We start from the raw sequence: 26,732 nt of genomic DNA on the forward strand, positions 1-26,732 counted from the left end.
TTGTAATTTTTTTAAGCACGAAACTTTTTTGCCTTAATTTTGTGTGGATACTGCAATTTTGTATTCATTTACAGACCATATAACCATATTTCGGGAAGAAATTTGTATGGGACTAGGAGAAATCATGGACCAATACTTATAATTTTCGCCAGAGTTAGTTCCTTTAACATAAAAATAACGTGTGTAAAATTTGATGGTATTATCTGCAATATATTTGCACAAATAACGAAAACTATGTTAAAATTATCATGTTTTTTTTAGGTTGTCTCACATTTTGGTTCATAACTCTGGTTCCACTGAACCGATTTTGCTGACTTTCAATACCAAACAGGTAGCTAGCTCCTTTGGCTTTGGCCCTATCGAATTTTCAAAAGAAAAAGAGGAGAACAATAAACTTTTTTTTTTGTAAGTCTACCAATTTGGTTTGCGTATTTTGGATGTGAGCGTGTTTTACACAGACAGGCAGACAGACGTACAGACAGACATGGCTCAATCGAGAATTTCGGACATTCGTATGTCTGCTAGATGAAATCCTGAACCGATATTGCCCAGTTAACATACCAAAAAGGTAGCCAGCTCCTTTGGCTTTGGCCCTATCGAATTTTCGAAAAAAAAGAATTATCGAAAAAGACACACGGACGAACTTTTGTGGGTGTGTGATGAATATTTCAATGTGTTAAAAACGGAATGATAAAATCGATATAACAGCCATCTGTTTTGATGTTGGATTTAAAAACATATTCTTAATTTCTTTAAAAATTATTTCATTTGAATCGAACATTTTTTAAGCCAGCAGCCTCATATTTAAGGGACATCTTCTTTTGCTCAAAGACGATTTTGCATGTTATATCCTGTATTGATTATAAAAGGATTTATAGAAAAAATACGTTGACAAAAAAATAAGATGACATCAAAAATTATAAATTATATAAATATTTTTTATGGAAATTTTTCGTTTCTTTTCCCTGCTATCATTTAAGGTACCTCAAGTTTTTCATTCCTTTCAGACAGTAGGAACTCTAAAATATCCTACATACGAAATGTTTGATTCCACAAAATGATTGATTTTTTTTTTCGAGTAAAGAATTGAATCTCTTAAAACTCTGCATTTATCATAGAAAGGTAAATAAATATGTGTTGTTGGTACACATGTAGCTGGTATTTGAATAAATACAAAAAATAGAATAAAACAACAAAATATATAACACACGCTGCTTAATTAATGTTGAACTTGAAACCAAAAGGATAAACAATATTGAAGTACATATTCTCAACAAGTAAAGCTGAGCAGAAGAGAAAAAAAATACGAAAATCATGTTACTAATTGCAAATGTCAACGAATTAATGGATACAAATTAAACAACAGAAGAAACTAAATCAGAATTCAATGATAAGGGCTTTTAAATACAGATATAAAAACATACATAGGACACATCAAAATTAATTTGAAACAGATAAAATTATATATAAATTTAAGTTAATTATAAAGAATTGAGAGAAAACACAGTTGTTGCTGATTTTAGTAATTATTGAAGTTGTTCTTATTAAATTAAATTTTTATATTATGAAAGGAATAAATTTAACGTTAGATTTATTTTATTTTATTTATTTATATTTCAAAAATGCCGCAAGCCCTAAAAAAACTTAAAAAAATTGAATTTGAATTAACACTACACTGGTGCATATTCCTATAAACGCACACTACTTTTTTTTAAAAAGATCGTAAAAATTAAATATGAACATATTTAGGAGGCTACAAATTTGTTTATTAAATTAGTTAAGACTTCACTTAAAATATTGTTTACACAAAAAATTCATTAGTACTTTATTTATTTTTTTTTACTTAATTTTCAAGATTAACAGCCATTTTTGAGGGTATTTTCCTATAAACGCACTTTAATTTATGGGCCACTGTAGCATTATTAATAATGTGTGGATGATCCTTTGTTATGGATTGTTTCAAAAATACGTTCTGGCATTGATTCCACTAATTTTTTAAGCAGATTGGAATCAATTTCCTCCCAGACTTGTTTAATTCTTAGTTTCAGTTCTGTCACAGTCATTATGCTTTCACTCTGGGCATTATTTGCATACATTTTACGGGCCATGTATCCCCACAAGTTCTCCATTGGGTTTAAGTCCGGACTACAAGCCGGCCAGTCCAACAGAGGAATACAATGTTCATTAAACCAAGATTTCGATTACTTAGAAACATGGATTGCAGCATTATCTTGTTGGAATATCCAATCTTCATCCATTTTTTCATCCATAAATGAGAGAAGAGCATCTTCCAACAGTTCGTTATAAATCGCACTATTCATTTTTGTCGAAACAAAACATATCTTCGACTTGCCAACTACAGAAAACGCTGTCCAAGCCATAACACTGCCACCACCGAAATTACGTTTTGACATCCGAACATCGTTTGATCTCAAATCGTGCCTATAGCTTGAGTCTGAGTCAGGACCGTCTAAATTAAATTTTTTTTCTTCAGAGAAAATTACTTTTTACCACTCATCTGTCCATTTCATATATTTTCTTACGAATTTTAGACGATTTTCTTTATGGTGCTTTTTTAGCATTGGTTTACATTTCGGCTTTTTCCATTTTATGTTTTCATCTTTTCGTAAAATGTGTGCAAAGTGTTTGGAAGTCACTGGAATATTCAATTTATTCTTTACTTGTGTGGAATTCAATTTGTTCCGGGTTGCTTCTTGTTTTATTGGATTAAATTGTCTTCTTGTTAGTTTTGTATTTCCCTTTGTAGGTTTGCGAACTCCATAATTTTGACCATTCTTCAAGAAATTTCACACCACACTTTCCGAACGATCCAATTTCTCTATTGGAACATCCTTGGTCGTGAAAAAATTTAATTTGAATCTTTTCTTGATCGAACAAAAAAGTTCCCTGGGCATCTTTAAAAGTGATGAAATTTATTGATTCAAATAGAAAAGTTGCAGTAAATTGAGATGTTACTATTAGAAACGTACCTTTGGTTGAAAAAAAACTAAAATTGATAATATTTTATTTTTTGGCGTTTATACGAATCTTCCACTTAAAATAGCACCAGGAACCTTTGATCGCATTATAAAAGGAAGAGCCCTACATGGCTCAAATCTCGTATCATTTCTTATGAAGGATATTTATTGGGTGTATTACTTAATAATACGGGATCTACAATAGATGGATCCCGATGCCATTTCTTCTCACTTAGTTACTGAACAGTGTAAACAACAACGATTTTTTTTTCTTCGAAAATGTTGAATGTTGTGCCAATAAAGGTATCTTATGCCGGAAGTTTTGCTTTACTTCTCTGATTTGAAAAAAGTGCAGCTTAAGCATACCGCAGCTTATGGAGAATGTGTTTCGTCGGTTCGTGCAAAGATCGCCCATAGCAGCCAAAAAAGTTTGAAGACCAAGAATTGAATAATTTTTCATGTTTGAGGTTCCCTACTTTGAGTTCCAGCATACCGCCACCAATGAAGGCGATGATCGATCGTCGAAAAATAAAATCGCATACTCTTCTGCTACGTCTGTGTGTAACTTCATGTTAATCGTATTAGCCGGTTAAAAATGATAACTATTTGCAAAATATTTCAATTTTGCCCCATTGTGCAATGGACCAATTAGTTGAAGTGTGTTAGATTTAAGTGTGTTACCCTATTCCGTAACTCATTATCTTAGTACCATAGCAATGTATTGTATTATTAAATCCCATTCCTTAAGAGACGTTAAAGGGAAAGCGACCCAGTCAAATTGACACCAAGATAAATATTGAGACAGATATACATATATAATTAACATTGTTGAGATCAAGGAAAAATTACTTTTGTTAAGAATTTTTCTACTAAATTTAAATTTACTTTTAAGAAATGAAAAACTTGAAAAACACTTTGCAATTTCCCGTTTTTTAGCCCATTGTTCTTAACACTGTATGTTTAGACTCTTACTACATCATTTGTTTTACTCTTGACTATGAAGTGCTTCTGCCACCACTATTACGAATACAACAACAACTATTATTCCAACAACAACAGCAATGAGAACTATTGAATTGTCACATACCACTAAACATATGTAAGTGGTATTGAAATAAGTAGTTAGTTGTTTTAACATGTTTGTTATTTTCATGATTTTTCTTCGTTCTCAACATTCATCCTCTACCAACATCTTTTTCTACAATGAATTCATTGTATATATGGGGGAAATCATAAAATGTTGCACAGTCATATAATTATAAACATTTGCGAGCAACAGGATTCATTCAAAAGCAGGGAAATTGGATACCATACGAATTGCTGCTGCTTAGAGATCTTGAAAGACGATTTTGTATGTCTGAAATGCTGCTTGAAAGTTATAAAAGAAAATAATTTTTGCACCGAATCATTGCTGGTGATAACAAATGGATCCATTACGATAACACGAAGCGTAAGAGACCGTAAGTGAAGCCCTTCTAACCAGCAGGATCGAAGCCAAAACCAAATTTCCATTTACCAAAAGCAACTGATTCGTTTAAAGTGAGCATTGGCCAATAAACTCCCAGAATATGGGGCCAGACATTAAACCATTATATTCCATAATGACAACGCTCGGCCACATGTTGAAATATCTGTTAAAAACTGTTTAGAATGAATTATAAAATTAAATATAAATTGCAAATGTTAGACCCCAATGTATACTTTCCTCAAGTTTCATTAAAATCGGCCTAAAATCTATAACATTTCGCTATATTTTCATTAGAAATTCCAAATATTGAAAAAATTAGCCTTTGAACTTCACGATTTAAAGGTTATCGTTTTCCGATTTTACTAAAACTTTTTGACCATATTTAAAACTACCAGGACTATAATATTATGAATAAATTTTACTTAAAATTTATAACAGTAAGGAAATTGGGCTCATTCGCCTAAATATGGGCAAAAAATTAGTTTTTCTTGAAAATCGCAAAATTTAAATCGCAGGTACGGTAAAACTGTAAGAGGTATTGACATAATTTTTCCATATTTTTATTCCCTATTATGATCTCAATAAATGACAATCTGATGATCAAACAAGTAAGAGAGATATATTCGGCTGTGCCAAATTTTATATACCCTTCACCAAAATATACTTTAAAATAAAAATTTTAAATATTTTTAGGTAAACAACATTTTTTTTAAATTTAAATTTTTTTTTTTTAAATTAAAAATTTTTTTTTTTTAAATTTAATAATTTTTTTTTAATGTTAAAAAATTTTTTTTTTTAATATTTAGTGAAAAAAAATTTTGGTGAAAAAAAAAATTCGGGTTAAAACATATTTTTTCCGATTTTGACCCATTGTAGGTCCAACTTACTATGGTCTTTAGATATCCATATTGTCTATATTAATGATTTAGTAATCCAGATATGGGTCAAAAATAGGTAAAAAATCGAAGTTGTCCTGGTTTTTTCCTTATATCTCAGCCATTTGTGGACCGATTTTCTCGATTTTAAATTCGGAAGAATTTCGGAGATATTGATGTATGTAAGTTATTTGGGGGCTTCAGAAAGTTGATTTCAACACACACACGGACAGACGGACATGGCTATATCGACTCCGCTATCTATAACGATTCAGAATATATATACTTTGTGGGGTCACAAATGAAAAATGTAGAAATTACAAACTTATATATACCCTTGCCACTCATGGTGAAGGGTATAAAAATTCTGAAATTTGTTTAACAAAATTTTTAAAAATTTGAAAATGGAGCCGTTAAAAAAAATATTTTTTTTGGTCAAACCTGTGAATATGTTAACGGTATGCTACGAAGACAAAAACTCATACACAAGTAAATACGGATATATTTTAAATAAAAATTAGCTTTTATTTTAATTTTTCTCGAAATATGTTACATTTTTTCCTAAATTTCTTGTTCAAGTGGCCTAAGACACATTAATGGTCTGGCGAATTTGTAATAATTTTAACATTTTTTAACCAAATTTTGTCATTTACATCTCATTACAACGATAATTACGTACACATTTCGATTCTTTTGCATTCAATTGCAAAAGTATTTATTTAGTAGCAAAATTTTTACAAAAACTGAAAAATTTGCATTTTTCCAAAAAATTGTTTTTAATGTAATATTCATTAATTAGAAAACAATGCAGAAAGTTAACGAGTTTCATCTATTTATTTCATATAAATAGTAAAATTGTGCATATATCTGAAATTTTACATCGATGCTTAGAAATCGTTGTCCGATATGGCTAAAATTTTCAGCACTTAACTTTTAGGCCTAGTGTCACAATATTCCACCCAGCACTCTTCAAAATTTTAACAAACATTTTTATTTTCCCTACAACTGATTGTCACTCTAATGGTCATAGCTAACAATGGCCAATACTTTGAATAAATTTATATTGTGCAATGTTTCAAAATTAAAGCTAAACATTTAAAAAAACAAATCCTGAATTTTATATTGTACACCCAATAATAAAAGTCAAAAAGTCTTAAAAGAGTATCCCTTCCAAAGGATTAAATAACAATAAAAAACAAAATACTTTTAATCACTACCATTAAAAAAACTAAAATGTTTGAAAGCTATTTTTGGGAGAACTTGTAATAGAAATTATTGAGAGTAAGATGATGATGTGACTCTACTAAACGTAAAATCTAGACTAATAATGCGAAATTGTGAGCAAAAACGAAATTTCCTCGCTATGCTAACCCATAAAAAGTACAACTGTAAACATTTTTAATCGAGTTAGAGATTATTATAATCGAACACAACGAGTTTAAGTTTAAGAAAATTCGCTTAAAAAAAGTTCTGAAAATATGGGATTTAAATATGCATCAAATTTTTACAGTAAGGTTGCTGATAATGGGATAAATATCAAAATCTACAAAATAAAAAATTTTAGTGAATTTATAAATAATTGGGAAATTTAGCACAATTCTTACTAAAATATTAAAAATGTGTTGTTCGTAAAATTGTGAATCAAGAAATGCAAAATATTTTGATTTTACCCATATGTACATATCTGTTAATGGGATACATTGCCAAAGGCTTATTACGAGTACGTTTTTTATTCAACTGCTGCTAGTTCTTATATCATCGCACAAACACACGTTTTCATGGCAGAGTTTGTGCTGGTAATTGTGCAAGTGTGTTGTTTCTAGGTATTTTTAGCACAAAAAAACTACATGAAACAAGAAAATAAATATAAATAAAATAGGAAGAAAAAAATATCCTCTATCTGCCAACAACATATACATAGATTTAACCTTCATCATTAGCTGGGCTAAAAAATTAAAGTAAAAGGATGGAATATGTGAATAGAATATATAGTATAGTTAAAATACTTATGTACATATATAGAGCAGAAACAGTAAAGGAAATTGTAGTTTCTAACAGTTGGGTTTTTTAAATGTTGCAAACAGATACACTACTCATTATACATTAGGGAGGCCATAACTTTGCACATTTTGGAGTTTTTAACTACTAAATTTCTTAACTAAGTAAATTATAGTTCATTTATTTTAGCATATAGAAACCCATATTTAAAATATTATATTGTATAAACATTGTAATGAACTTTTATTGAGTGTATATATAAGATTCTGAAGAAAATTTACGACAAAATTTCTACATAAATGAAATTCACTATAGATTTTTTACTCCAGGTTTTGATATACATCTTTTGTTATAATATTGTGTACATAGTGATTAAATATTCGACATATAAAAAAACCGGTTTTGAATTAATTCGAAAATGCGTATTTTTTTTTTGCCAATTAATGCATAACATTAAGCTTGAATAATTTTTTTTATTAACACTAATTAAAAATTCTTCAGTCTTTCAAAAATTAATTTAACCTAACTTACATTTATTTAACATGAATTTATTCAAAATTTTTGACAAACAAAAAAAAAAAAACAAAAAGAAAACAGAAATAACACGTTAACTTATAGTTAAAGTGGGATCAACTGTTAACATTGCATTGTATAAGATTTAATTTAAAATGTTTGCCTGTTTGCACTTAAGAAATAATAACAATGACGCGCGAGTTGTTAATCAAACCAGACTTACTTTGCGACTGTGCCTAATTCTTAAAAGTAATCGCATAATCATAAAATAAAAAAATAAAACTCATCCCGTCAGAAAATAAAACTCATTTGAGGATTTTTATTTTTCCCGTCAGAAAAGAAAACTCATTTGAGGAGCTTTATTTTTCCCGTCACAAAATAAAAATCATTTGAGGAGTTTTATTTTTCCCATCAGCAAATAAAGCTCTTTTTATGTAAACGACTCTTAAAGCTTGCCGCTGGTCAGATCATTATAATTTGTAAAGCACCTTGCATTGCAATTGCATAAATCGTCATTAAAATAAGAAGTGGGATTTTAAATTGTTTTTGTTTGATTCCTATTATAAATTTGTTCTTAAACAAATAAATTACTACACACTGACGGGAAAAATAAAACTCCTCAAATGAAAAATAAAACTCCTCAAATGAGTTTTATTTTATGACGACTAATTAAAACACTCTCTTTAACAGTTTCTAACGAACTTTTATTTTTTCGTTGAAAAAATATATTCAGAAAGAGCGCTTCAATACGAATCTATTGTTATATGTCAGTTGACTCTAACATGGAGAGGTTTTGAGTTTACATTTTCTGTATAATTACGGTTCGGACCCTGGCAAAAACATTTTTCTTTTAAAATTTCAATAAATTATTTTCGTGAATGATTTTCTGAAATGGGCCTTATATGTAAGCTGTGAGCAATTATGAAGCGATCACCATGAAATTAGGTCGAGTGATTTATGTCTATATGAAACTTATTTCTGTTGCATTCTATGTGGATACCAACATTTTTAACAGGCTTATGCACGTTATAGATGATCAGAAGTGGGCCGTATATGGGTGCTATGACTAATTATAGACCGATCGTCATAAAATTAAATGATTTGACTTCCATGTATAGAAAACTTATTTGGAGTGGAATTTGTGTTAAACATTTATGACCGATAATGTCCAAATTCAAAAGGACATTTGTGTTAGTAACAAAATTACACATGTGTTGGTACCTTTTAAATTTTTTCCAGGCAACAGAATTTTATAGAAATGTTTTAAATGTTTTAAATTTTAATTTGTATCAAAAATTTCAATTCATTTGTTTAAATAAATTGAGAGTTGGACTACTTGTTATACTTTTGGTACAACCATTTAAATTTAGATTTTTTTGATCATCATTTAATTAGTATTTATTAGATTAGAGATACAAATTTTCGGTTTATTTAGACTTTGTTTAAGCAAATTTTAGTTAAAAGGTTAAATTTGGGATTTGAGATATGCATAAAATTTTACGATTTTTTTTGATATCAAATTATAATGGGTTATCGAAGTCAGAAACTTTTTATTAAAACATCTATGGGCATAGAGAATAGACATAGAGCGGAAACTCTCCTGTCAAAGACATATCTCAGTTGTCAGAAATCCAAGTGGTGAGAATGTATTAGTAGAAAAAACTATGTGAAAACAAAAACAACTCTCGTATGTGTGATTTTTTTAGTTTCCGCTCTATATTTCTCTATGTCTATGGGTAAATGAAATACAAAACCAATTTTAATTGGAGCTTTTTTGTCAAAATTTTTTATTTTTTCGACTCGTACTTCAAATACAATATGCAACCTCTAAACGTTATCCGATTTTGCTAAAAGTGTCAAATAAGCGCCATCCTATTGCATAAAATACATAAAAAAATTTCTGATTTTAATTTAACATACGAGTAGAGACATGGTTTGAGTAAATAGATACCAATTTAAATGTACGGGTGTAGCAGATAGTTTAGTGTAGTTGTATGTGACTTATGTTTGACGATGATGGTGATGAGTTTGTTTGTGTTTGAATTAAGGTTTGAGTATGATGTTCATTAACTTAATAAAAGGACATTCATCTTAATGAATCGTGTAGTCTTGTACAATGTGTTTGTTATAGAAGAAAATTCATTTGTTAATAATATTAAATGGATCTCCTACCACTTGTCTTATCTTACAACACATTGCGCTTACATTTATGTGAACTTATTAAGTCAGAGATTACCAGCATTTAGGGGAAATCGTGCATGAAACATACAAAAGTTACATGTTCTAAAATATCGTTTGGGTGCTATTAAGTTTGTTACAAAATAGAGAAAATTATTTGTTGCTTTAAATATGAGAATAAAATTAATTAAAGCAGCTACGGCAGCTACAATTAATTATCCAAAAGAAATTGCTAGCTTAAACAATTTTACTCGAAATTGATATTGATAAATAAATTTCCCAAAAATATTTACCACAATTATTATAAATTTTTATTTTATTTCAAATCAAAAACATTTTATCTGCAGATACTTTCCCGTCCAAATAATTGACTTCTGAAAAATTAAAAAAAACGCAAAAATTTATATTAGTAGATGGCTTTGTTTCGATGCTTCCAAGATCTCAAATTGTTCTCCGAAATCCAATAACCAAAATTTTAGTCAACAAAAATAAATTAGTCTAAAGCTGTTTTCATGATCTTGATTTAGGTCAGATATAATAATAATCCCGAACGTGACACAATTTGAAACTCTTAAGAGTGATTATTATATTCAGTAACTTGTTTCAGCCAATTTATTAGAACGAGCTCGGAGTACTGACAAGAAACAATGATTTAGGTACCGGAACTAGGCATTGGAACATGAACAAAATCAATTGGAAACAAGTAAGAAAGTATGGTCCATATAATACCCTACACTAAGTAAAAGAGCAAAACATTTTTCTTTTAAAATTTCAATAATTTATATTTTTGAGTGATTTTCGGAAGTGGGCCTTATATGGGAGCTATGACCAATTACAGACCGATTACCATGAAATTAAGTCGTGTGATTTATGTCTATTGAAAGTTAACCATGTTGAATTTTGTGTGTATACCAACATTTTTAAGCGATTTATGATTGTTAAAGTGATTTTCGGAAGAGGGTCTATATGGGAGCTATGATTAATTATGGACCGATCGTAACGAAATTTGGTGACATGAATTCTGTATATATAAAACTTATTTGGAGCGGAATTTGCGAAGATACATATATAAATTAAACATTTATGACCGATAAAGTCCAATTTCGGAAGGACATTTGTATGGGGGCTAGGTGAAATAATGAACCGATTTCAGTCAGTTTCAATAGGCTTCGTCCTTGGGATGAAAAAATAATATGTATCAATTTGTATCGAAATATCTTCAAAATTGCGACCTGTACTCTCATGCACAAAGTTTACATGAACAGCCAGCCAGACGGACGGACGGACATCGTTTAATGGACTCAGAAAGTGATTCTAAGTCGATCGGAATACTTTAAGGTGGGTGTTAGACTAATATTTTTGGGCGTTACAAACATCTGCACAAACGGATTATACCCTCCCCACTATGGTGGTGTAGGGTATAAATATAATTTTTATGTAAAAATATTAAATTTTTTTGTTTTAAAAAAATCATGAAAAATCGAAAACGGCAGAAATTGTTCATATTTATTCATTTATAACAATGCCACATGTAATAGGTACAAAATGAGATATCGATCATAAAAATCCATGGATTACTTTCGAATTTATTCACAATTAAGTGAATTCGCTTATTTTCAAAAAATTGTATTTGCGTACTTTGAGTGTATATTTACATATGTCGATTAGATTTTTACGATCGATATCTCATTTTGTTCCTTTTGCTTTATTACAAAGCTACATGTAGCTTTGTGATAAATCAAAATCTAAACAATTTCAGGAGTTTTCGATTTTTCATGATTTTTTTTTAAACAAACAAATTTTATATTTTCGCATAAAAAATATATTTTTTGTTTCAATTTGTTATTATAACTCCAAAACTACAGAGCCGATTAAAACGCAATATATAAACAGATTAAAGGTTATGCAAACTTAAACTTTTCTAAGTTTAGTTTAGTAATATCAGACTAACCCTTTTTGAGTTATCATAAATTATGTGTAGAAACGTCTAAAAAAATACACAATTTTTAAAAAAAATTCTCCATAGAATTTAAAATTTGAGCCATATTTGTACTACTGGAACCACATCAAAATTGTGTAGGGGTTTAAAATTTCGATTTTTTGGATTTTGTTGCCCTGTTTTATCACTAAAGTGATAGTGTAAATAAATAGCAAGAAAAAATACATTTTCAGTTTTGAGTTCAATTTTCTTAAATTTTTAATTTTATTTAATGTAATGAACATTTTTATTTTTGGTCACGGTGTACCTTTCCATGGAAGTGCCCATATGTAACATCTGTGTTAAATTTCCTTGGAATCGGGGATAACAAAATTTTGTATCGCAAACAACTTTTTCTAAACTAATCTTGATTTATTTCACAAAATAAAACTAAAGATTCTTAATATTGATTGATAATGGATTGATTATAAACTTTTTAAAAATAATATTAAAAAAAAAACAAATAAAAATTTGAAAAATAAAATAACATTATTTCATAAATGACAAGTGTTTAAAATTATTTTACAAAACAAAAAAAAAATCATTAGTCAGTCTACACAAACAACATTTACCACAACTACATCTATAACTTCAAACTCCTCAACATACGCATAATTGAACAACATTTCAAAACCTGAATTTCAAACCCAGTGTAGTGTAAGTTAAATTTTGTATAAATAATAATTGTAATAATTTTAATCTTATTTATTTAAAAAATCCCCAAATGATAAGAATTCTAACAAAGCCTTTTAATTTAAATGTTTACAAAACAACAATACAAATACTTGATTTAAATTCCTTTTAAGTAATTAAATCCTTTAAATCAATAATAAAAAAAAATATGAATTAAATACAACAAAGAAATATATAAATACATCCTCAAAAGATTAAAAATAACAATAAACTATAATTTATTTATTATGTTCGTGAAACAAAAATGTTACAATAAATATTTTGATTGTTTTATAATTGTAAAAAAAAATAAAACTTGTATAGAAACAAAAGAATTTATTAAAAACAAACACATATACACATACGGTCCTATACTCACACTGAAACAAATTTAAGCCTACACATTAGGATGGCCCTTATTTTGAATTTTTCGATTTTCTATGCTTCCAAGTACTCACAATTTGAGCAAAATCGGATAAAGTTTTAGGTCAAATCAGAAATATTTTCAAAAATATTTTAATAATAAATTAAGAATAGTTTTTGTATTTTATTTTACCAATTAATATTTAAATATGAAATAGCCCATTATAATTTGATACTAAATAGATCATACCATTTCATGCATATTAAAAATCTCAAATTTTACATCTTGAAATTTTTTTTAAATTTTTTTACTTTACGATAAATGAGGATTAAAAACAAAAACGAAAGTTTCCGCCATTTGTAATTGGCGGATTTCGAGGAAAATGTTGGTCACAAATTTGAAAAAATGTGGGATATTGTTATTTTGATTTTGTTATTCCGTTTGTAGCACATCGAAACATTCCCAAAAGTATAAATATACTCTGGGTTCTTATGAAATTCTAAGACGATGGCTGGCTGTCTGTCTGTTGAAAACACAATAGGGCCCAAACAAAAGAACCGTGCTGGCTGAAATTTTCCACACTTACTCCCTGTTTGTTTGGTATAGAAAGTGGGCAATATCGATCCATAATTTCCCATAGCCCTCATACAAATGTCACCCCGGAATACGGTTTGAGTAGTCATAAATATGTTGTTTATGCGGCAATAGTGATAAAATTTTGCAAAAATTGTTTTTAAGTATTCCGAAATTATACTTGGCCATACAAGGTTCCTTCAGAAATAGACTTGAACATTCATAATTGTCTTATGATAACATTGTGCACGAAATTAACACTTTTTTCTGTCAAGAGGGGCTTATAGATTAGCTCGTATTTTCGAGATATACCGTTATTTCGAAAATGCAGGAGGTTGCACAACATATATTCGCGTAACTCAAAAACTGTTAAGCTTATCGAATAAACTTAACACCCGAAATTCCACAATAAAATTGCCTTTAAGCAAGGCTCAACGTGTTTTTAATCTTTGCAGTCTTTTTAGAAATATACATTTTGTTTGGCAAAAAAAACTAATTTTTTAGAAAAATTTGCAATAGTCGGCAATGCAGCGCACAAAAATATATTACAAAACTGCAAGGTTCTGAAAATTTTCTGTTTGTTGTTGATTTTGAATCCATAAATTTTTACTTGAAAAGCCACCTAATGGATTTTTTAGGCATAGGTGAGGACATACTAAAACCGATTTCAAAGATTTTGAAACACCCTCAAGATTTTGAGATATTTTGAAAAAACTGTTTTAGCGTAGGTCGTAGTACTTTAGTACCTCTAACTCACACATTTTTATATCGATCTCAAAATTTTAAACAGTTAAAGTTAGGTAAAGAACTAAGCTTTCATAAACTGTATGTATAAAATCTATAGTCCTAGAAGTTGTGTAAGTTTTTATAAATAGTTTTGCTTTCTTTTTTTCAACAATTCAACAATAGTTATTTTAATTTTTTTCTACGAAAACCAATTTTTCTTTGAAAAAAATGAGACATCACATATTAAAACCGCTTTTTATACTTGCAAAAGTTATTAAACTTTTTCGAAAAAAGTTCCACAAAATTTACCCTGTAAATTAAAAATTGTAAAAATTTTTTTTGGTTTTTTTTTATTCATATAGGCTGGGGGAGAAAATACTAAAAAAGGTGTTAATGAAAGTTTAATAACTTTTACAATTTTCATCCGATTTGAATATTTAAATCGATGATTTGTTAAGATCTAAATTTCCTTTATACATTGGTATACACTTTTATAAGCTTCTATATCAAAATAAGCAATGAAAAGCGACTAAAATCAAAAAAGTTGATAAATTTTGTTTTTCTTTTAGACATTCTTAACAAAAACAATACTTATGACTTACAAATGTATCATAAAATGTACGTCATTTTAAAGCGCATTCAGTTTTCCTTCCAACCTCGTTTAAAAATTTAAAGTCGGATAGAGACTGACTGAGTTACAAATCGATAAGTTGACGAAAATCACTGAAAACGGTTTTTTCAAAATAACTTCTGATTTTGAGGGTGTTTCTGAAATTTTTTGACACAATTTCTAATGTACTCGGCAAGCCCTATAACCCACGCTAGGTCGTTTTCCAAGTTTTTTTTTCCATCGTAGGTCGTGTGATTTATGTCTATATTAAAGTTAACTATGTTGAATGTTGTGTATACCAACATTTTTAAGTGATTTATACACGTTAAAGTGATTTTCGGAAGCGGGACTATGGGAGCTATGACTAATTATGGACCGATCGTAACAAAATTTGGTGACATGAATTTTGTATATATAAACTTATTTGGAGCGGAATTTGTGGAGATACATGTATAAATTAAACATTTATGACCGATAAAGTCCAATTTCGGAAGGATATTTGTACGGGGGCTAGGTGAAATAATGGTCCGATTTCAGCCAGTTTCAATAGGCTGGGTCCTTGGCCCGAAAAAAAATTAATATGTACCAAATTTGATCGAAATATTTTCAAAATTGCGACTTGTACTCTGCACACAAGGTTTACATGGACAGCCAGTCAACCAGCCAGACGGACGGACATCGTTTAATCGACCCAGAAAGTGATTCTAAGTCGATCGGTATACTTTTTTAAACGGTGTTAGACTAATATTTTTGGGCGTTACAAACAAGCCGTCTGTGTTTCTCAAAAGATTGTAATTCCCTGCAAGGGGATCTGTTTGAAGTAGAGTATTTGATCTCTGATGGTGGGTCCATATTAGATGGCGATCGAGATGGCCACCAAGATACCTTACATGGTGTTGCATGGGTATCCTCACATTGATAATACGTGTATTGAGGATCAGTTGTCTCGTCTTAAATGGAAGTGTCTTTAATTTTCCATTAGGGGAGTCATTTCTTCAACTCATTAATGTGAGACTCATGTTGTTCAGATGCTATCGAGAGAGCACTGTATGTGTGACTTAATGCGCTCGTGGGCATATCAGCAGAATGTAATATATACGATGAAGAATTTTAGATTTTGGAAGCTTTCAACAATAAGGGCCATCCTAATACAAATAGCCTCACACTCTTACTAAAACCGATTTAAGAATAATCACACAAAAAACACATAATACTCACACTCAGTATTAAACATTAAATACAACCTCAACAGTTTATCTTGTTGTTTTATTTTTCCCTTTAAATTGTAAAAATTTTATTTTATTTTTATTTGTATTGGAAAATGTTTGTTTTCAATTCAATAAAAACCAAAATTTTGTCTTTGTCTCAAATGTAATTGTGTATTTCTTCTTGTTTTTTTTTTTCATTTTTATATAAATAAATCTTTGTTAAACAAAAGAATTTCAAATTTTTCCATTGTTTTCCTTTTTCAAAATCTAAATGTTGTTGTTGTATTTTTTGGTCAATATTTCTGTGTGTGTATTCGTTTGTTGCAAATTGATTGTTAATTCCTTTTTTACAATTAGGAATAAATTGAATTTTGTTTAAAGTCTGAATTCTAAATGTGAAAATAAATTATTTTTATGTGTTTTTTTTATTGTTTGTGATTCTGTTCAATTGGCTGAAAAATCTTTGTTTTATGTTTGTTAATAACAATTAGAAATTTTTTATTTTTTTGTTCATTTTAAATTTCGTTATCTAACTTATTTGTAAAAAAGAAAACAAAATAAACTAACATTAAGTTTTTTAAAGATTTTAAAACGATATAAGAAATTTGTTTGGTAAAAAGTCTTTGCTATTGGTTGAAAATAAAATTGTGTGAAAAGATTTAACTATTAAATATTACACTAATGCTTTAAACACATAGACTACAGCAGGCTACCAACCACAATCTGTCAAAACTAAACTACATATGTTGATATAAAGATCATTATTTTGACGCCATCACATCAAGACGGCTACGCGACCACCGCAGCTCAATTTCAAATTTCGTAACAGACCAGTATATATGGTTATCAGATGGTTACGATGTTGCTGTTGTTTTCATTATAATTAAATAGGTAAATACATGGCGACGGTTGCTGCCAACTACATTTGTAGTCGTGTAAATGTTTAGCCTCCTGCAGTATATATGAAAACAATATGTCAAAATTAAAATACACACGTTCCTATTAAGAGGATTATTTTCACGCAATCAAGTTCACCATTGCCGCTACAGCCAACTTAAGCTAATTTAAATTTTCGTAAGCAACAACGAACAATATGTATCGAAACTTCAATTCAATGTTAGCTGGTAACGATATTGCTGTTATTTTCATTATTATTAAGTAGTTAACTATAGAGCGACGATTGCTGCCAACGGCATTTTTAGACCTTTATCATTGTAGCCTGCTGTATTCTATGTGTTTGAAGCATAAACTGTTCTAGAAAATAATTTTTCGAATTATGACATATCGCTAGAAGGAACGGAACTAAAAGAAAACTGAACATGATACTAGTTCTAAAGTGATAGGAACCGAATTTAATAATTTATATGAAACAGACTTGGCGATATCATAGCAGGGCGAATAAGACGTACATTAGAGTGTTTTTATGGAATTTTGGAACGCATACCCTCTATTTTTTATGTATAAAAAACTATAGTTAAATATGAAATTTTGTCTTTCTATCATGATTGCAACCCTTGCGATTTAGTTTTGAGGTGTATTTACAAGGGGAAAAATGCAATTTTTTTGTCAAAATTTTGGCATTAAATAATTACTTTTGCAATTTAATTTCAAAGAATCGAAATGTGTACGCAATTGTCTTTCTAATAAGATATAAAACACAAAAATTGGTTAAAAAATTTTAAAGTTATTAAAAAATCGCCAGGCCATTAACGTGTCTCAGGCCACTAGAACAAGAAATGTAGGAACAAAATTAACATATTTTGAGAAATATTAAAACAAAAATTTATTTTTACTTAAAATATATCCATATTTACTTGTATATGAGTTTTTGTATTCGTAGCATACCGTTAACCTATTCGCAGGTATAAGCAAAAAAAATAATTTTTTTAACGGCAGTTTCAAAACTCTATTTTCTAATTTTTAAAAATTTTGTTAAACAAATTTCAGAATATGTTAATCATCACATAGGGATTTATTTAGAACATAATAGGGAATAAAAATATGAAAAAGTATGACAATATCTCCTATAGTTTTTCCGTACCTGCGATTTAAAATTTGCGATTTTCGTGAAAAACTAATTTTTTGGTCATATTTTGGCGAATGAGCCGAATTTCCTTACTGTTATGATTTTTAGTAAAAGCTATTCAGAATATTATAGTCAAGGTAATTTTAAATATAATCTGAAAGTTGTACTAAAATCGAAAAACGTTAACCCTTAAATCGTGAAGGTGAAAGGTCAATTTTTTCCATATTTGGAATTTCTCATGGAAATATAGCGAAATGTTATATATTTTTCGGTCGATTTTGATGAAACTTAAGAAGAATATAACATGATGTCTAGTATTTATAATAGCAGCACAAAAATTAAAATTAGCCCTTAATAGCACTAAATATTTTTGCGACACTCTAACATATACATTAGAGTGACAGCCGATTTTTTTTTTAGATTTCATTCCACTGTGACACTAGGCCGAAAAGTAAGGTGCTGAAAATTTGGGCAAAATCGGACAACGATTTCTGGACGCGCATCGAGGTCAAAGTTCAGATATATGCAAAATTTTACTATTTATATGGAATAAATAGGTAAATCTCGTTAACTTTCTGCATTGTTTTCTAGAAATATGTAGATTTATTTATATTAATGAATATTACATTAAAAAAAATTTGGATATTAACCCTGTATCTCCTTTGGTTCAAAATGACCCAAAAACTGTATTATCGCCAAAATTAGAGAAAAATGCAAATTTTTCAGGTTTTGTAAAAATGTTGCTACTAAATAAATACTTTTGCAATTGAATGCAAAAGAATCGAAATGTGCACGTAATTATCGTTGTAATGAGATATAAATGACAAAATTTGGTTAAAAAATAGTGAAGTTATTACAATTTCGCCAGACCATTAACGTGTCTCAGGCCACTTCATTAAAATCGGCCTAAAATATATAACATTTTGCTATATTTTCATTAGAAATTCCAAATATTGAAAAATTTGACCTTTGACCTTCACGATTTAAAGGTTAACGTTATCCGATTTTAGTAAAACTTTCAGACTATATTTAAAATTAGCAGGGCTATAATATTATGAATAGACTTTACTTAAAATGTAAAAAACAGTAAAAAATTGGCCTCAAATATGGACAAAAAAATAGTTTTTCTTGAAAACCGCAAAATTTAAATCGCAGGTACGGAAAAACTGTAAGAGGTATTGATATACATTTTTCATCTTTTTATTCCCTATTATGATCTCAATAAATCCCAATGTGATGATCGAAAAATTCTGAAATTTGTTTAACAAAATTTTTAAAAATTTAAAAATAGAGATTCGAAACAGCCGTTAGAAAAAATATTTTTTTTTTTGCCATACCTGCAAATAGGTTAACGGTATCCTACGAAGACAAAAACTCATACACAAGTAAATACGGATATATTTTAAATAAAAATTAGCTTTTATTTTAATTTTTCTCGAAATATTTTAATTTTTTTCCTAAATTTCTTGTTCAAGTGGCTTGAGACACGTTAATGGTCTGCCGAATTTGTAATAACTTTACCATTTTTTAACCAAATTTTGTCAATTATATCTCATTACAACGATAATTACGTACATATTTCGATTATTTTGCATTCAATTGCAAAGGTATTTATTTAGTAGCAACATTTTTTCAAAAACTGAAAAATATGCATTTTTCTCTAATTTTGGCGATAATACAGTTTTTGGGTCATTTTGAACCAAAGGAGATACAGGGTCGATTTCCAAAAAAAAAATTTTAATGTAATATTCATTAATATAAATAAATCTACATATTTCTAGAAAACAATGCAGAAGGTTAACGAGTTTCACCTATTTACTCCATATTAACAGTAAAATTTTGCATATATCTGAACTTTGACCTCGATGCGCGTCCAGAAATCGTTGCCCGATTTGGCTCAAATTTTCAGCACTTAATATTTAGGCCTAGTGTCACAATATTCCATCCGGCACTCTTCAAAATTGTAACATAAATTTTTTTTTATACAACTGATTGTCACTCTAATATACATATATTGTTGTTTTCTAAAAATACTTGTCACATAATTTTATTAAGAGATTTCGATTTCTATCAGATTCGTTTAAAATTCCTCAAGACATAAAATTTTTGTTTTTGTTTGCAAAAAGTCCAAAATTGTTTTTAATATTTTATTTTGAAATATTGAAGAAATAGCTCTCTGAGCTATTTGGAACAAATTTTGCCAATATGTAATAAGTTACATGGATGAAAAAAAAAATACCTGTTTGGTCAAAATATAAAATTTTTACCCCCTCTAACTCAGTTAAAAAATTATGTCGAAATTACAATGCAATAGGATTAACATTGGTGCAAATTTCATCCCCATCGGAAGACATCGATTTCGATTAAAGTAAAATTAAATTAATTCTCCAGAATATTAAATTTGAATCTTGGTATATGAGGAGATAGGTAAATATTTTTAAATTACAATTACATCTCCATGGCTTCTTTGAGCTCAACATTAATGGCTTCATGAAGCATAATTTAAAATTTTCAATTTATATTCTGTTAAAAATCATTTCAAGGCCAAGAGTAGTATTTTTAAATCAAAATAAAATAAACCCCTCATTAAGCATTAACATCTCAACAGTAAAGTAATGTTTCTATATAAATAATATTTAAAATTATTACTGAAAATTAAATTAAATTAAATTTAAAACATTATTTCCTAAAAAAATCACTTAATTAAATCCATACACATAATATTTTATTAAACCAATAGCATTTGCCCACATAAATAGCCCCGTTTTTTAAAATAATGTTAATAATAAAATTATAATTGTAATATTTTTTCCTAATCAACACAATTTATTAATGCATTTTGTAATTAAGAACGTTTTTTACTTATATTAATATTAATTAATTTCTTTTTTTTTGGATGTCCCTCTAACGAATGTTTAATAATGTATTTTGTCCGCAACTAAATCACTAATTTGTTTGTATAAATAACGTTTTATTCTTTATGTCTTGGTAAAATTTTGTTAATGACATCATACATTTTGTTTGTATCCCACCCACCCACAAGAATAAAAAAATAATAAAAAAAAACTGAAATTTTGTTTAAGAAATTAAAACCGAAACCAACAAAACGAAACCAAAACTTACATTTACAGGAAGTCCACATGAATCTCGCACAAATCGAGTGGATGAAACACAACTGGTGCTGCGCATACATCGTGGTCGACCCTGTTCAACGCCACAAAGGACTCCACTGTCCGTGCATTCGATGTCTTCTACGCTGAGTGTGAATAGCAACAATGACGAAATGTATCCATTGCAACACCATCATGCCAATGTGCCACATCACCTGAGTGCCACACCCAAAAGAGCCACCTCAATGAGAGTTCCTAGAACAAAACATGAAAAAGTCTCCATAAAAGTATCATTTCCATCCTCGGAAAACATGTTGGACTCCACAACTTCCATCAATAGTACACCGCCAGCCTATGCGTCGGTGGTGACCAGCTCAACTAACCAGCCAGCCTCTACATCATTGATCAATGGTCGCCGCAGTTCCTTTAAGAGTAGTCTGTTCGAGATTGGAGAGACCACCTTTAATGTGGACAACAATACGCCTTCACATTCGAGCAAAATAATGGAATCACACACGGATAGTTTGCTTAAAAAGTCGGACAAGAAGCAGAGGGGCAAGCGGTCGGTGAAATTTCAGGTGAAACGTTTCAAGGTGGAAACAAAGGCCGCCAAAACTTTGGCCATTATAGTGGGCGGTTTTATATTCTGTTGGTTGCCATTTTTTACCATGTACTTAATAAGAGCCTTCTGTGATCACTGCATACAGCCAACTGTCTTTTCTGTGCTCTTTTGGCTGGGCTACTGCAACTCGGCCATAAATCCCCTAATTTACGCCTTATTTTCCCATGAATTTCGTATTGCCTTCAAGCGTATTGTTTGCCGCTGTGTTTGTACGCGCAGTGGTTTCCGTGCCTCAGAAAATTTCCAAATGATTGCTGCACGCGCCCTTATGGCACCGGCCACATTTCATAAAACCATTTCAGGTTGTTCGGATGAAGGCGATGGTCCAGAATTTAGTTGACTAATGATGATTGATGATGATATGGGTGGAGACGCTGATGGACGGGGTGCTGCAGATGGCAATGGAGATGGGCTTGATTCGCAGGAGGCTGATGCCAATACTTCACTACACCAACAACAAAGCTCAAAGCGGAAACACACAACAGCAACATCACTGCCAAAAAATGATAAGGTGTTGGAGGCGAAGCCATTGGTAGAGTTGGGGGAGAAGGTGAGTGCTAGTGTGGCACGCAACAATTCAGCAAATAAAAGTGGTCGTCGTGGTGGTTTTTGCAAAGGTAAAATAATGTACTAACAACCCTCTAATGCTGGAGTAGTGTTTTTTTCCTTGTCTTTTTGGTATTTTATTAAGATAAGATTAAAGAATTTTGTATGTTTGAGTTTTTTTTTTTTGGAAAATTATAAGATTTATGTTCTAAAACGCAAGTTAAAATGTGTGACAAATTGTTTGTTCTAAATTTTAAATAAAGCAAGGTTTTGAAAAAATGTTATTCAATTTTTTAGAGTGGTAAATTAAAAATTCAATTGAAGGGTCTGCAATCAAGCTAACTTGGTCAGTGTGTAGAAATTTGTTAACATATTTCAGTTCCTTGTATTGTACAAAATATATACACAGAGCTACAGCGAAATATTAATCACTGCTGGCAGTCTTAAATAGATTTTTGAGGCAAATGTATTATGGGCGTCAAAAGTGAGTAAAAATCGGTGAATTGTATTATTTTTTTAAGATAATGAAAAACATTATCTCAATTATGAATGAAGGAGTATGATTATAAAATCATTCAGCTATTTTTGCTCTAAAAAACTGCTATTCAAAATCAGCCCTGATGTTAGATAAACAGCAAAATCGGAATACAATTATTTTTAAATTAAGCCTAATATATAAACATCAACAAGATATCGAAACTTACACTTCCAAATTTATCTTAATTTGTAACACGGATTCTCTGTGGAAGTTCGAAATTTAAAGTACCTAAACATTTATAAATTTACTATGGGTTGGATGCTATCGAGATTCAAAATTCAAATATTATCCATATAAATATATAAATGTCTTTGTAAGTTTGTTTTTTTTTTGCTTGAGCATCACGCCTAAACGGCTGAACCGATTTTATTGAAATTTGGAAAATAGATAGACCCTTACTTCAATAGGATATCTCTTTTTTTAATACTTGGTCCAGAAAGGGATAGACAGGGGGAAAACCAGTAAAATTGGTACCTTAAACAATAAAAACTAAACGGCTGAACCGATCTTATTGAAATTTCGAACATAGATAGATTACACTTAGAGATGCTAATCGGGACTGATTTTTAAAAATCCCGGGGTTCGGGATTTGGTAAAGAATCCCGAAAGCCCGACCCGGGATTTCGGTATTTTCGGGAAATCTAAAATCCCTAAAATTATAAGAAAGAAACGTACATAATTATGTCTTTACAATTGAAAGTAAATTTTTTATTTAGCAATTAATTTTTATTAGACACTAAAAAGCATAAAATACTTGCATGAGTATATAAGAAAAAATAACAATAAAGTATGTACATTAGGCCGGGTCGATTTGTATGACGATCAAAACGTAAATAATCGTATAGCAGAAACGCAATCTACGCAAAATTCTAAGAAATTATCCCCAAGAAACTATAGGTCTAAAATCAAATCCTATCGCATTTCGTCTTTTATCCAATAAAAAAAACTATTAAAAAAAATATATACTGAAATATCATTGGATAAAAGACGAAATGCGATAGGATTTGATTTTAGACCTATGGTTTCATTTCTGCTATACGATTTATCGTGAATAAAATCGACATACTGGTGAAAAACCGCACTTTAGTATAAAAAAGTGTTTATTTTTTATACTTAAGAATACTATTGCATCTATGGTTTCATCTGCCATTCTGGAACGAATTTTGTTTTTGACATATGCTGCTGCCGAAAAAATCTTTCACATTCCATCTTTCACATTGGCAAACCCGTTTGCAAATACTTATAACAAATCTGCAGGTAATTTCCTCTTGTTCCTTCAGAAATAAAATGATCTATTTCTATTGCATGTTGAAAATCTACATTACAATTTGGTTTCGTTTTTGTTATTTGGGGTTTTTACATTTATTAATATCTTTTAGCCTTTTAGCAATCGAAATATTTTCATTTTGTTCGTGCTCCTCATCTGAGATAAAATCAATTTCATTTGAAAAGGATTTAAATTGAGTTTTGCTAGATAACTTACAAAAAAGTTGAAGAATTGATTTTCTAGAGCCCCACTCAAGGAAAACCAAAAATACCGTTTTCCTTTATTAACTATATTGTAGCAGGAGTTGAGCTTAAAAACTTTGCTGAACATCACTTTGCGATATTCGGGCATGTAGAATGTCAAAATGAATGAAAAAGTCACACAAAAATGACAATTTCCCCTATTTATTTATGAAAAACGGGATTTGGAAAATCCCGAAAACCCCGGTATTTAAAATTAAAAAATCCCGGGCTTCGGGATTTAGAAAATCCTGAAACACCCGGGATTTTCGGGAACGGGATTCCCCGTTTAGCATCTATAATTACACTATACAACACCAAAAAAAATTACGAGGTCCGACCAATAAATTTTGATAGAGGAGACAACAAAAAAAGACACGTAACATCTTACAGCAAAATTATGTAAAATGTTACGGAGAATATTTTGTAGAATATGTTAACCCTCTAAATCCTCAAGGCGTGGGTCTTTTTTGACCTTCTTTTAAAAAAGAGCAACAAACTCCATTAAAACAGGGATTTAAGGCATTACAATGTTCCGCAAAAATACACCAAAACAGAAAATTCAACCAGAAAGTCAGAAATAAGACAGAACAATAGAGAGCTTAGGGTGAATTTCGCATTTATTAAGAATTTTATTTCAAAGTACCCCAAAAATTTAACATGCGCACCCATTGAAGAATGCTTATAGCTGAAATTTGCGTATGGTAATAAAGTGGAATTGCCTAGAGCTAAAAAAATGTAATTAATGAAGACTTCCTATCCAAATTCTTAATAAATACGAAATTAACCCTATGCTCTCTTTTGTTATGTATTTTTTCTGACTTTCTGGTTGAATTTTCCGTTTTGATGTATTCAGGGGCTTAGTAAAATTTCACGTATATTTTTTTTGTAGAATAGTTTAACCGCTTAAATCCCTGTTTTAATGGTGGTTTTTGCTCTTTTTTAAAAGAAGGACAATAAAGACCCATGCCTTGAGGATTTAGACGGTTAACATATTCTACAAAAATATTCTCCGTAATATTTTACATAACTTTGCGGAACACATTTTATACCTAAAATGTAAGGTTCACATGGTTTCTTATGCCGATTAACAATAAGAATGTGCCAGAGTTGGGAAACTTTACCCCCCTCAAATGAAATTCAGATGTAAACTTTCAAAACGCTTATCAAAATTTATTGGTCGGATCTTGTAATTTTGGAAAAAATTTGGTTTTGTTGTATAGTGTTATTACTTGGAGCCATCAATAGGCTGAAAAAATATCAAGATTTTTTTAAAATCGCAGAATATTTTTTATACATTCAAAATTCCGGTATTAATAATATTCATTTATTTGTTTATAAAATCCTTTCATATTTTTTTATTCTACTACGACAGGGTCAACGGGCCAAGCTAGTATGAGACTAAAATTGAAAAATTGTGAAGTTTCAATTGTATATAACTTTTCAACCGCTTATCCAATTTTCACAATGTTGATCACATATTAAATGTAATGCACCTTATTTTAACAACACATAACAAAATCAGAGTTGGATCAGCAGAGCCTCTCGAGTTAATGAACATTTAGTAAAACTCTCCTTATGTATCGAAGAATAATCAAAAAACTTCAAATATATTTTTATTTATATCTTTGATATTAGCCTTCTCAATTTCTGGTTGTTTTTTATAGTGACGATAAATCTGGCATTGCTAAACGTCGGACCAATCGTAGGAGTATTCACATTTAAGTTATTTAAATGGACAATAAAAATTTTCGAGGGTCGGCGCTATGGGAGCTCAAAGTAGGGTATTTTTGATATGTAAAATTTTTAAGCACGTGCTATTTGCTTGCGTGTGCTATTTATCTCTTATAATCTTGCCATACCTTGGACCAATTTCTTGTTAGTTAGCCAACTAAATTACCAATAATATACAATAGATTTCAGAGAAATATCAATTATGGATCCAAAAATAAACGACTTTCAATTAAAAAAATTATATTATATTTTTGCAGTTTTTTTGCACGAAAAGGTGACTTAACTCTTTTTTATTAAAAAATAAAACTTTCTTTAAGAACATATACAAATTTAATATTTTTCTATAAGGTATCTTTACGGAGAACAGTTTGGTATAAAAAATATGTCCTATTTTACGAATCTGTTGCCCCTACGCCATTCGGAATTTGACATATGTTTTTATCAAAATTTCAATTGTGGACTGCATGTTCTAAAATCTCAAAGCTGGAATCAGAAAACAGAAAGGAGCT

General features: G+C 29.7%; 1 protein-coding gene across 1 annotated transcript in view; it reads left to right on the forward strand.

Annotated features, from left to right (window-relative positions):
* Positions 1-26,732, forward strand: part of Oamb (Octopamine receptor in mushroom bodies) — a 130,356-nt gene that overhangs the window by 83,001 nt on the left and 20,623 nt on the right. The window lies entirely within an intron of this gene.

The sequence above is a fragment of the Calliphora vicina genome, chromosome 1, assembly GCF_958450345.1.
Source record: "Calliphora vicina chromosome 1, idCalVici1.1, whole genome shotgun sequence".
In the NCBI taxonomy this organism is placed as follows: Eukaryota; Metazoa; Arthropoda; class Insecta; order Diptera; family Calliphoridae; genus Calliphora; species Calliphora vicina.